This window comes from Scyliorhinus torazame, chromosome 9 (genome assembly GCF_047496885.1).
Source record: "Scyliorhinus torazame isolate Kashiwa2021f chromosome 9, sScyTor2.1, whole genome shotgun sequence".
NCBI classification, from domain to species: domain Eukaryota; kingdom Metazoa; phylum Chordata; class Chondrichthyes; order Carcharhiniformes; family Scyliorhinidae; genus Scyliorhinus; species Scyliorhinus torazame.
The window spans coordinates 100,456,294-100,468,332 of record NC_092715.1 but is presented as its reverse complement, the minus strand read 5'-3'; positions in this window follow the sequence as shown (position 1 = coordinate 100,468,332).

The following is a 12,039-nucleotide window of genomic DNA, read 5'->3' as shown; positions in this document are numbered from 1 at the left end:
GAGGACACAATACGTGAAACATAGGTCCTCAGAATAAATTAAGCAAATTTTGATTGCTCTGCAGACCTATTATGATGCCAAATATAGGACTCCACTATGATTCTTTTTTTTTAATGTGTTTTCTTTTTGGGAACATTGCAGTAAAATAAGCTCTCATTTCTCTGTGGCTATCAACCACACTAAACTTCATTGATGTACTGCTTGGAGCAAATCCAATGCACCAATGAGAAGATGTTGCCATCCAAAGTAACCAGAAAAAGATACAAATTATAGACATCACGTCTACTTCCTGTGGCAGTTTTCTACATGCTCCATAGTGAAAAATAAAGTTTGTTCTATTCATTTAAATAATTATGCAATTCGTGCTTTTTTTCTTTGGAAGTCTTCCTTTATACAAGGCCAGATCTTGTCAATACTGACAGCAAGAATACAAAAAGTTTATATAGAAAGCGGTACTCAAGAAAAACATGTGACATGGCAGCACAGTGGCGCAGTGGCTAGCACTGCTGCCTCACTGCACCGAGGTTCCAGGTTCGATCCCAGCCCTGGGTCACTGTCCGTGTGGAGTTTGTACATTCTCCCCGTGCTTACGTGGGTTTCATCCCCACAACCCAAAGATGTGCAGGGTAGGTGCATTGGCCTCACTAAATTGCCCCTTAATTGGAAAAATGAATTGGGTACTCTAAATTTATTTTAAAAATAAAAAAAATTAAAAATAAGAAAAACATGTGGCAATAGCATCCCACAAGGTTGCTTTAAAAGTTCCAGTACATTATTCTTTCTGACTCAAATTAAAATAATACCCTTGATAAAACATTCTAAATTTTATCAGAAAACATAACATATTCATTTAAAATTTTCCAGTCAATCTGCCACTGAAATTACAGCAAGAACGTTCCTTCAGAGAAAATTTGAGACATATATATTTCAGCGCCCTATTATATTTGGCCTCAAATTGTTATTTGCAGCAGATCATAGCGGCACAAGAAATAAGAGCAAGAGCCCATACAATCTGCTCCGCCATTCAACACGATCATGGCTAATCTAATTGTGGTCTTAACTCCACTTTCCTGCTTGTACTCCAGAGCCCATAAATGCACTTGACAATCAAAAATATGTCCAACTCAGCCTTGAATATATTTAATCACCCAGCCTCCACTGCTCCCTGCAGAAGAGAATTCCAAAGACTAATGACCCTCTGGGAAAAGAAATTTCTTCTCGGCTCAGTCTTAAATGAGAGACCCCTTATTTTGAAACTGTTCTAGATTTCCCCCAAGAGAGGAAATGTCATTGAGCATCTACCCTTTTCAATCCCCTCAAATGTTATGTTTAAGTACGGTCCCTCTCCTTCTAAACTCTCAACCTGGTCAGCTTTTGGGCAGCATGGTGGCGCAGTGGGTTAGCCCTGCTGCCTCACGGCGCCGAGTTCCCAGGTTCGATCCCGGCTCTGGGTCACTTTCTGTGTGGAGTTTGCACATTCTCCCCGTGTCTGCGTGGGTTTCACCCCCACAACCAAAGGTGTGCAGGGTAGGTGGATTGGCCACGCTAAATTGCCTCTTAATTGGAAAAAATGAATTGGGTATGTTAAATTTATTTTTTTTAAACTTGGTCAGCTTTCCTTCATCTCAGGAATCGGCCTAGTTAACCTTCTTTGAACTGCTTCCAATGCAATTATATCCCTCCTTAAGTAAGGAAATCCAAACTGTACCTAGGATACGAGGTGTGGTCTCGGCAATTCCCTAAACAGCTGTAGCAAGACTTCCCAACTCTATCTCCTTTACAATAAAGACCAACATTCCACTCACCTTCTTAATTGTTTTGGTACCAGCATGCTAACTGATGGGTTGGGTACTCTGTTACACAGACGAACCAACACGGTTGCGAATGGTACAACTCAGTTTTATTCCTATCATTTATTTACACTGGTAAACTGGTTACTGAGGTTCGATCATAACCCTCGAATCTGTGGACCTATTCCTAATATTATCTTGTAGTGGCACTCAGCACATGGTGGATGTCTGAGTGGCTTGCTATGAGCTCTGTGCCCTGAGCTGTCTCCTTCTGGAATGCCCAGGAAGTGTCGTGTTCCCTGTTTTGTACTGTGTATGCTCTTGCCTGTGATTGGCTGTGGTGGTTGTGTGTGTGTTGATTGGTCCATTGATCTGTCCATAGTATGTATGTATGTTTGAGCTATGATGTTTACCTGAATATCATGACACTAACCTTTTGCAATTCACATACAAGGATACCCAGATCCCTTTTGCACCGCAGCGTTCTGTAGATTCTCTACATTTAAATAATATTCTGCTTTTCTACTCTTCCTGCCAAAGTGGACATGCTCACATCTTCTTACATTATATTCCATCTGCCTTTGTAGACTTTATAGCCTCATCACACTTGCTTTATGACTTATCTTTGTATTATCTGGAAATTTGGCTAAAATACACTCAGTCCCCCATGTTCTTAATATCGAACATGAATATTTTAGGCCCCAGCACTGAAAAGCAGATAAGATCAGGAGAATGTTTTTCTCTGCAGATTGTTAATCTTTGGAATTCTCTTCTAATAATAATCTTAATTATTGTCACAAGTAAGCTTACATTAACACTGCAATGAAGTTACTGTGAAGAGCCCCTAGTCGCCACATTCCGGTGCCTGTTTGGGTACACTGAGGGAGAATTCAGAATGTCCAATTCACCTAACAAGTACGTCTTTCGGAACTTGTGGGAGGAAACCGGAGCACCCGGAGGAAACTCACGCAGACATGGGTAGAACGTGCAAACTCTATAGTGAGCAGTTACAGTTTGCCAACCAGAAAATTACCCTTTTTTTTGGATAAATATTTTTAATCTCTCCTTTTTCACATTTTTTTCACAAAATTTACAACAGATAATCAACAATAACAATGGCAATTCCCCAGCCAACAATCCCCATAGCCCACCCACCCTCAAACAGCTCCAAACATTTTGAATACAAAACACCAAAGAAATTGACCCATTTAACCCGACTGTCTGTTGCATGTAATTCAATGAATGGCCTATCCATGTTTATACCTTACTCCCAACACCATGAGCTCTTATCTTCTGTAGCAACCTTTTATATGGCACCTGATCGAACGCCTTCTGGAAATCCAAATACACTACATCTACTGGATTCCCCTTATTCATTCTACATATTACATCCTCATAGAACTCTAATGGATAGGTCAAACTTGATTTTCCTTTCAGATAACAATGTTAACTTTGCCTGATGGTATTATGATTTTCTAAATGTCCTGATGCAACCTCCTTAATAATGAATTTTAGCATTTTCCCGAAGACAGATGACCGAAAGCTTCCCGTTTTCTGTCTCCCCACTTTCTCGATTCGCGGTTTACATTTGCAGCTTCCCAATCTGCTGGGCTCTTTGCAGAATCTAGAGAATTTTGGAAGATTACACCTATGCATCCTTATCTCTTCGGCCACTTCCTTTAAAGCCCTTGGATATAGGACTTCCAGTGGAGGCATGTAGGTGGAGGTCACACGTTAGGTGGCTCCTGCTAGAGTCTCTGGTTTTTGGACTTTTATGCCTGGTTTCAGGGGTAGTTTGTGGATGAGTTGATGTGGAAAGTCATAAGGAAGACGAGAAATGTTGAAGCTCCAGAAGAAAGATGCTGGAAAGAAGGGCGCTAGTGAAAGCCTGCCAGCGAGTGAGGCTGTGAGTCCTGCAGGAAGAAAGATGGAGGGGCTGGGTCGTCGAGCGGAGCCGCTCGCCTCATGGTAAAAACTCTGACCGAGGTGATGTCAGTGGTGTTCGAGAGGCTGTTTCCCAAGCTTATGCAGGTGTTTCGGAGGGAGATAATGGCTTCGCTGAAAGAATATGTGGAGGAGGCAATTGCCCCAGTAAAGATGGGAGGTATGAGCACGTCGGTCGAGATGCAGGAGTAAGGAGAGTCATGGAATGGGGTGGAGGAAGCACTGTTGCAACACAGTGACCAGGTCACCTCGATGGGTGAGGAGCTGTGGAGGGTGGCGGACGCCAACATGGGCTCAGAGCTAAGGTGGAGGATCTGGAGAACAGGTCGAGGAGGCAAAACTTGCGAATCATGGCTTTGCCCGAGTGGGTGGAGGGCCCGAGGCCGACCGAGTACTTTGTGAAGATGTTTGCAGAGTTGATGGGGGAGGGGGAAGATCCCTCCAGCTACGAGTTGGACAGGGCACATCGGTCGCTCAGGCTGAAGCCAAAAGCGAATGAGCCACCAAGGGCGGTTATAGCCTGCTTCCACAGCTGCCACGTGAAGGAGAAGGTTTTGAGCTGGGTGAAGCAGAGAGGTGACGTGAACTGGGAAGGCGTTGGTATATGAATATCCCAAGATCTGACGGTGGAGCTTGCGAGATGGCGGGCGGCCTTTAGACGGGCAAAGGCGGCATTATATGGCAGCGGAGTGGGATTTGGAGTGGTCTACCCTGCAAAGCTGAGAGTGACTCACAATTCGAGGGACTTTTATTTTGAGATGGTGGAGGCGGCGGAAGTGTTTGTTAAAGCTGAAGGACTGGGACTGAGATGAGAGTTGGACTTGGTTGTTGGGGACGGGGATTGTGTTTTTCTTATGGAGGGTTTTCTATTTGATTGGGGGTTTCTGTTTACTGTCTCCTGAATGGAGGGTTTGTTTACATGTGTTCTGGGTTTTGGTTTTCTTTTTTCCTTATGGGTGCGATTCTGTATGGTTTCTTGGTTTAAGGGAGATGGGCTTTGGGCACGTGGAGCTGGATCAGTGAGGAGGGAGAGGGGAGGAGGGGGAGCTCTGGCAGGGGTCACCGCACTAGCAGGTTGGCTAGTGAATGGGAGTGTGGTGGGGAGAGTGGCTGCAGTCATTGGAGTTTGGTCAAACAAATTTTGATCCACCTGGAAAGTGAATGGTGAGGGGAGGGGATCGACACTGGGTGAGCTGTTTGCAAGAGAAAATGGATGGGGGGATTCTGGGAGGGGACACGGGTTTGACGGTATCAAAATGATTGGGCGGGCTTGGCCAGATGGGCAGGGCGCATGGGAATGGTGATGTTGGATCGGGGGGGCGGGGGGGGGGGGGGGGGGGGGGGTAGCTCCCCAGTCAGAATAGTGATGTGGAACGTGAGAGGGGTAGGACGACCAATGAAGAGAGTGAGAGTTTTTGCGCACTTGAAAAGTTTAAAAGCTGATATGGTGTTGCTGCAGGAGATCCTTTAAAGGTGAAGGATCAGGTGAAGCTTAGGAAGGGGTGGGTGAGTCAGATGTTTCATTCCTGGTTCGATAGTAGGACTCGGGGGTGGTGATCTTGGTGGGCATGAGGGTGAGATTTCAGATGGATGAGGTGGTGGCTGACCAGGAGGACAGTACGTGATAGCAATGGGGGCATTGGAGGGGAGGTTCGTGGCTCTGGTGAGCATATATGTCCCAATTGGGATGATGCGGGGTTCGTAAAGATAGCTTAGGGTGCCATCCCGGATCTGGATACCCACGAGTTGATAGTGGGGGGGATTGGAACATAGTGCTGGAACCGAGGGTGGACCGGTCCCAGCTGAGCTCGCTCACCCAGTTGGGGATGGGGTGGGGGGGCGAAGGCGTTGGCAGAGCTCATGAGGGAGATGGGAGAGTGGACCCGTGCAGAATTGTTACACCCAAGGGGTTGGGAGTACTCATTTTTCTACCCGGTGCAAAAGGTGTTTTCAAGAGTTGACTTTTTTGCGTTGGGAAAGGTGCTGTTGGCCGAAATTAAGAGGTCTGAGTATTCAGCAACTGTGATCTCGGATCATGCTCTGCACTGGATGGTTGTGGTTTTGGAGAAAGGGCAGCCCAGAGGCCGGGGTGGAAAATGGTTGTGGGGTTACAGGTGGATCGGAGCTTCTGTGACAAGATAGGGAAGGTGATTGAGGAGTATGTAGAGTTTAATTGCACAGGGGAGATCTCACGGTCTGTGGCCTGGGAGGCTCTGAAGGCGGTGGTGAGGGGGGATGTGATCTTGCTTAAGGCTAAGGTGGATAGGGAGGAGAGGGAGGAATGCATGTGACTGATAGAAGAGATTTTTGAGGTGGATGGAAGGTACGCAGGGACATGGACCCAGGTCTCCTGGTAAAGAGGAAGGAGTTACAGGTGAGGTTTGCGCACGGGAAAGCAGTGCATCAGTTGAGAAGGGCAATGGGAGCTGGTCATGAGTTCAGGGACAAGGCAGGGCATATGTTGGAAGGTCAGCTCCGTAGGGAGACCACAGCGAGGGGGATAGTTCGGGTGCGGGACAAGACGGGGGTGTTGGTGGTGGCACCGGAACAGATTAATAAGGTGTTCGAGGAGTTCTATAGGGACTTGTATAAGTCAGAGTCACCAGACGAGGAGCGGGAGAAGAGGGAGATTTTGGGTGGGCTAGAGTGCCCGAGGTTGGGGGAGGCAGAGAGGGCAGGGATGGGGGAGCAGGAGGTGAAGGAGGAGATTGGGAGGATGCAGCAAGGAAGGCCGCAGGGCCCGATGGAAACCCTGTCGAATTTTATAAAAGATTTAAGGATAGGTTGGCACCATTGATGGTGGGACGCGATGGTTAGGGGAGTCTTGCTGCAGACGGTGGGCAGGCCTCCACCTTGTTGTTGCTTAAGGAGGACAAGGATCCAGTGGAGTGTGGGTCGTACAGGCCCATATCTATGCTGAATGTAGACGACAAGATATTGGCAAAGGTGTTGGCGTTAAGGTTGGAAGAGTGCCTTCCAAAGGTGATTGGTAGGACCAGACGGGGTTCGTAAAGGGAAGACAGTTGTCCTCGAATGTGAGGAGGCTGTTGAATGTGGAGTATTTGATGCCGGTCTTGGAGAAATTTCAGATTGGGCTGAAGTTTGTGGCATGGATGCAGCTGCTACGTAAGGAGCCGATGGCGAGCGTGCACACAAATATTGTGAACTCAGGGTATTTTGCATTGCACCGGGGGTACAACGCAGGGATGCCCCATGACCCATCTTCTGTTTGCATTGGATATAGAGCCCTTGGCCATTACGCCGAGGAGCTCAGGATTGTGGAAGGGGATAGTGAGGGAGGGTGGGGGGAACATAGGATGCCATCATATGCAGGTGACCTGTGGCTGTATATCTCGGAGCTGAGCTTTTTGGTGGGGAGTATAATGGGGTTGTTCCAGAGATTTAGGACGTTTTCAGGGTACAAATTGAATTTAGGGAAAAGTGAGTACTTTGTGGTCTCCCCTCTGGGAGTGAGAACGGGGGTGGGGTGCTGCCATTTTGTCTGGTGGCATCTGATTTTAGGTATCTGGGGTGCAGGTAGCTCAGGATTGGGCAAGGCTTCGGACATTTAATTTCATTAGCTTGGTTTGGAGGGTGAAGGCTGATTTGCTGAGGTGGGACAATCTCCCTCTGTCATTGGGGGGCCGGGTGCAGGCAGTAAAGATTAATGTCTTGCCGCGATTCTTGTTCCATTTTCAATGCCTGGTGGTCTTCTTGCCCAAGGTGTTTTTAGGGGGTTGGACAGTCTGTTCTCCTCGTTTGTTTGGGCAGGGAAGATGGCTGGGATTAGGAAGGTGACACTGCAGAGGGGATAGCAGGCCTCCCAAATTTGACGTATTATTATTGGGCGGCAAATGCAGAGAAGATCCGGAGATGGAGGAGGACGGGGGGGGCTTTGTGGGTGAGGATGGAGGCGGGCTCTTTCAGGGGGTTGGGGTTGCGGGCACTGGCAACGGCGCCACTCCCGAAGGCCCCAGGAAAATATTCGGTGAGTCCAGTGGTGGTGGCCTCGTTGAAGATCTGGAGGCAGTTTAGGAAGTATTTTAGGTTGGGAGCTGGGTCAGGACAGATGACGATTCGGTGATTATGTATTATGCTGGGGAGGATGGATGCAAGGTTCCGGGGTTGGGAGGAGAGGGGGATTAAGGAAATTAAGGATCTGTTTCTGGGAGGACGATTTGCGAGTTTGGAGGAGATGGGCAAGAAGTTTGGGCTGGCGAGGGGCGGAAGTTTCAGGTGTATGCAGGTGTGGGACTTTGCGAGGAAGGTCTTTCCGTTGCTGGAGGCAGGGCGGTCAATGGGGGTTTGGAGAGGGCGGTCGTCTCGGCAATTTATGGGAAGATTTTGGAGGAGGACGGGATGCCCATGGCGGGGGTTAGGGCGAAGTGGGAGGAAGAGTTGGGGGTGGTGCTGGCAAAGGGTCTGTGGTGCGGGGTACTGCGGAGGGTAAATGCCTTGACTTTGTGCTCGAGGCTGGGGCAGATACAGCTGAAGGTAGTGTACACGGTACACCTTACGAAGCCGAGGATGAACTGGTTGTTCGAAGGGGTGGAGGATATCTGTGAGCGATGTGGGAGAGGCCCTGTGAATCATACACATATGTTTTGGTCTTGCCCGAAGCTGGAAAGGTTTTGCAAGACAGAGTTCATCACCATCTCGAGGGTTCTGCATGTGGACATGGTGCCCGGTCCCCTAGAAGCCTTATTCGGAGTGTCAGACTGGCCGATGCTGCAGGTGGGTGCGGGGGCAGATGTTTCAGCCTTCACCTCGCTGATCACTCGTAGGCAAGTTTTAGTGGAATGGAGGTCAGCTTCTCCACCTTGTGCCTCGGCGTGGCGGGGGGACCTGCTGGAGGTTCTGACCCTGGAAAAGGTGAAATTTGCTCTAAGGCGGGGGTGAGTGATGGGTTCTACAATTACTGGGATTTGTTTATCGTGCACTTTCGGGGGTTGTTTACCGTTTACTGTTGAGTGGGCGGGGGTGGGGGGGGGGGTGGGGGGGGGGGGGATTGATGGGCTGGGAGGTTTTGTCGGGTTGTTGTCAATTGTAAAACTGTTGAAAATTTGTTAAATAAAAATACCTTAAAAATATACCCTTGGGTTTACGTCCCATTAGTTTTCCAATACATTTTCTCTGGTCATAGAATCATAGAGTCACTTCGGCCCATTGAGTCTTCATTGATAAAATTACACTAATCTCACTTTCCATCACTTGGCCCATAGCTTTGAATGTTATGACATTTCAAGTGCTCATTGATGTACTTTTTAAAGTTTGTGAGTTTTCCTGCCACTACTACCCTCCCAGGCAGTATATTTCAGATTCTCAGCATCGTCAGGGTGAAAACCTTTTTCCTCAAATTCCTTCTACAACCCCTGCCCCTCACCTTAAAATGTTCCCGCTTTATTGGCCCTTCAACTAAGGGGAATGGCTGCTTCCACACTGTCCATATCCCCTCATAATCTTATACACCTCAATCAGATCCCCCTTCAGCCTTCTCTGCTCTAAAGAAAACAACCCATGCCTACCCAGCCTCTCTTCATAGCTCAAATTCTCCATCCCAAGCAACATCCTGCTGAATTTCCTCTGTACCCTCTCCAATACAATCACATGCTTCTATAGTGAGGTCACCAGAACTGCACACAGCATCCCAGCTGTGGCCTAACCAACGTTTTGTACTGCTCCAACATAACGTCCCTGCTCTTATAATCTATGCCATGACTGATAAAGGCTAGTGTCCATATACCTTTTTAATTACTCTATTAACATGTCCTGCTGTCTTCAAGGATCTGTGGACAATCACCCTAAGATCCCTCTATTTCTCTGAGCTTCCTAGTGTCCTGCGATTCACGGAGTACCTCCTTTTCTTGTTACTCCTTCCAAAGTGTATCATCTCGTATTTTCAGGGTTAAATTCTGTCTGCCACTGATCTACCAATCTGACCAAACCATCTATATCTTCCTGCAACCTAAGACCTTCTTTCTCACTATAAACCACCCTGACAATCTTTGTGTCATCCACAAACTTACTTGTCATACCCTACACTCATATCTATTTGGTTTATATATATTATGAACATCAAGGGACCTAGCACTGATCCTTATAGTACACCACTGGACACCAGCCTCCAGTCACAGAAATAGCCTTTTACCAACACCCTCTGTCACCAACCACTAAGCCAATTTTGTATCCAACTTACCTTGGATCCAAAGTAACCCCTGGCACTTCCATGGTTCCAGGCTGGCAGTGCAAGGGTGCCCAGGTGGCACCAGAAATGACAGGGTGCTATCCTGCCAAAAGGCATGCAGTTGGGGGCCTCTGATCCTCTGGGAGACCCCAACAAGTGCCGTTCCATCTGGTCCCCGTTTGTGGCGCTCACCCGAGGTCCCCGAGGTGAAGGGGATGAATCTTAAAGCCTCAGGCAACTCGGGGGTCTGCACATTAGAGTAAGACTAGCTGTCTCGCTCTAATATGGATTTGACAAAAAAGACAGAAAGTGGACAGGATTTACATCACAACATCTTGCGAGATCGCATTGGATCTTGTGAGGCGTTGCGAGCCAGGTAGATCTCGGGCCATACATACTGCGCCACAGCGAGTTGCTTTTCGGGTGCAGCATGACCTTTGGATCATGCCCCCGGTCTTGAGCTTCCACCTTTTGCTCGTGTTAAATTTGCATTTAAACTAGCTCAGATTCCAGCGAGGTTAGTCAGATAGAGCTAACCAATTACCTAATTAACTACCCTGCAGGTGCCTCTAGGCAAGAATCTTGTTTATCAGATAAATGCAAATTTGCCTCGACTTTAGAAAGAGATCATCGCTTAAAACTCTCTCATTTACCAATCTTGATTTAAGCACTTAGTCTTGCTGCACTAAATTTCAAATTGATACCTTCATGCAGACTCACACTTTATTTGTTACAGGTAACATAGAAAATAGGAGCAAGAGGAGGTCATTCAACCCTTTGAGCCTGTTCCGCCATTCAACCCGTTGAGTTTGCTCCGCCATTCAATGTAATCATGGCTGATCCTCTATCTCAACACCATGCTCCAGCGTTCTCCCCAAACCCCTTGACACCTTTAGAGTTGAGAAATCTATTTCCTTCTTAAATATATTCAATGTGTCGGCCTCTACAGCCTTCTGTTGCAGACAATTCCATAGGTTCGCCACCCTGTGAGTGAAGCTATTTCTCCTCGTACTAATTGGCCCACCTTGTGTCCTGGGACTGTGACCCCCTTGTTATCGACCCCCTCAGCCAGAGAAAACATAATCCCTGCATCCAGCCTGTCCAGCCCTGTCAAACCTTTGTAATTTTCAATTAGATCCCATCTCACTATTTGCCATTCCAGTGAATACAGGCTCAGTCGAGTCGACACAATCTCTCCTCATACGGCAATCTGCCATCCCAGGAATCAGTCTGGTGAACCTTCATTGCGGTCTCTCTGCAGCAAGTATAGCCTTTCTTAGATAAGAACAGAACTGCAAACACTACTCCAGGTGTGGTTTCACCAAGGCCCTGTACAGCTGCAGTAAGACATCCTTGCTCTTGTACTCAAGTCCTCTTGTAATGAAGGCTAACATTCCATGCCTTCCTAACTCCTGGCTGTACCTGCATGCTTGCTTTCAGTGCATGGTGTACCCAGACATCTAGGTCCCTTTGGACATGAACATTTCCCAATCTATCACCATTAAAATAATAATCTGCCATTCTGTTTCACTGCCCAAAGTGGATAGTTTCATGTTCATCCACACAATACTGCATCTGCTATGTATTGCTCCACTCGCATAATTTGTCTAAATTACCTTGAAGCTTCCTAACATCTTCCTCATCACTCACATTCCAATCAAGTTTTCAGGTAATCAGAAAATTTGGAAATATTACTTTTGGTTCCTTCATCCAAATGATTAATGAATACTGTGAAAAGCTGGCGCCCAAACACACATCTGTGTGGGTCCTCATTAATCACTGACTGTCTGCTATCCAATTCTCAATCCATACTGTGATGAAAGTAAGAAATTGTCATATTATATATTTTTTAGATATAATGTTATTAAAATCTGGGTTAAGATGCACACAGACATTATGACAGCTGGAGTTGTGATTGTGGTGTCATAAACGTGAGGGAATCATTGATTTGCAGGGGAAGTGTTCTGCCAACAGATCGTGAGAACCATTTACTTGTTTACAGATAGCTAGTTCATGGGATATTGTTTAGGCTTGAAGGACCCATGGGGTGTACCTAATTTATGAGGGGTATTGTGTTTGGTCCTGGATAAACAAGTCAAGGGACAATTTTTAAGAAGTGGT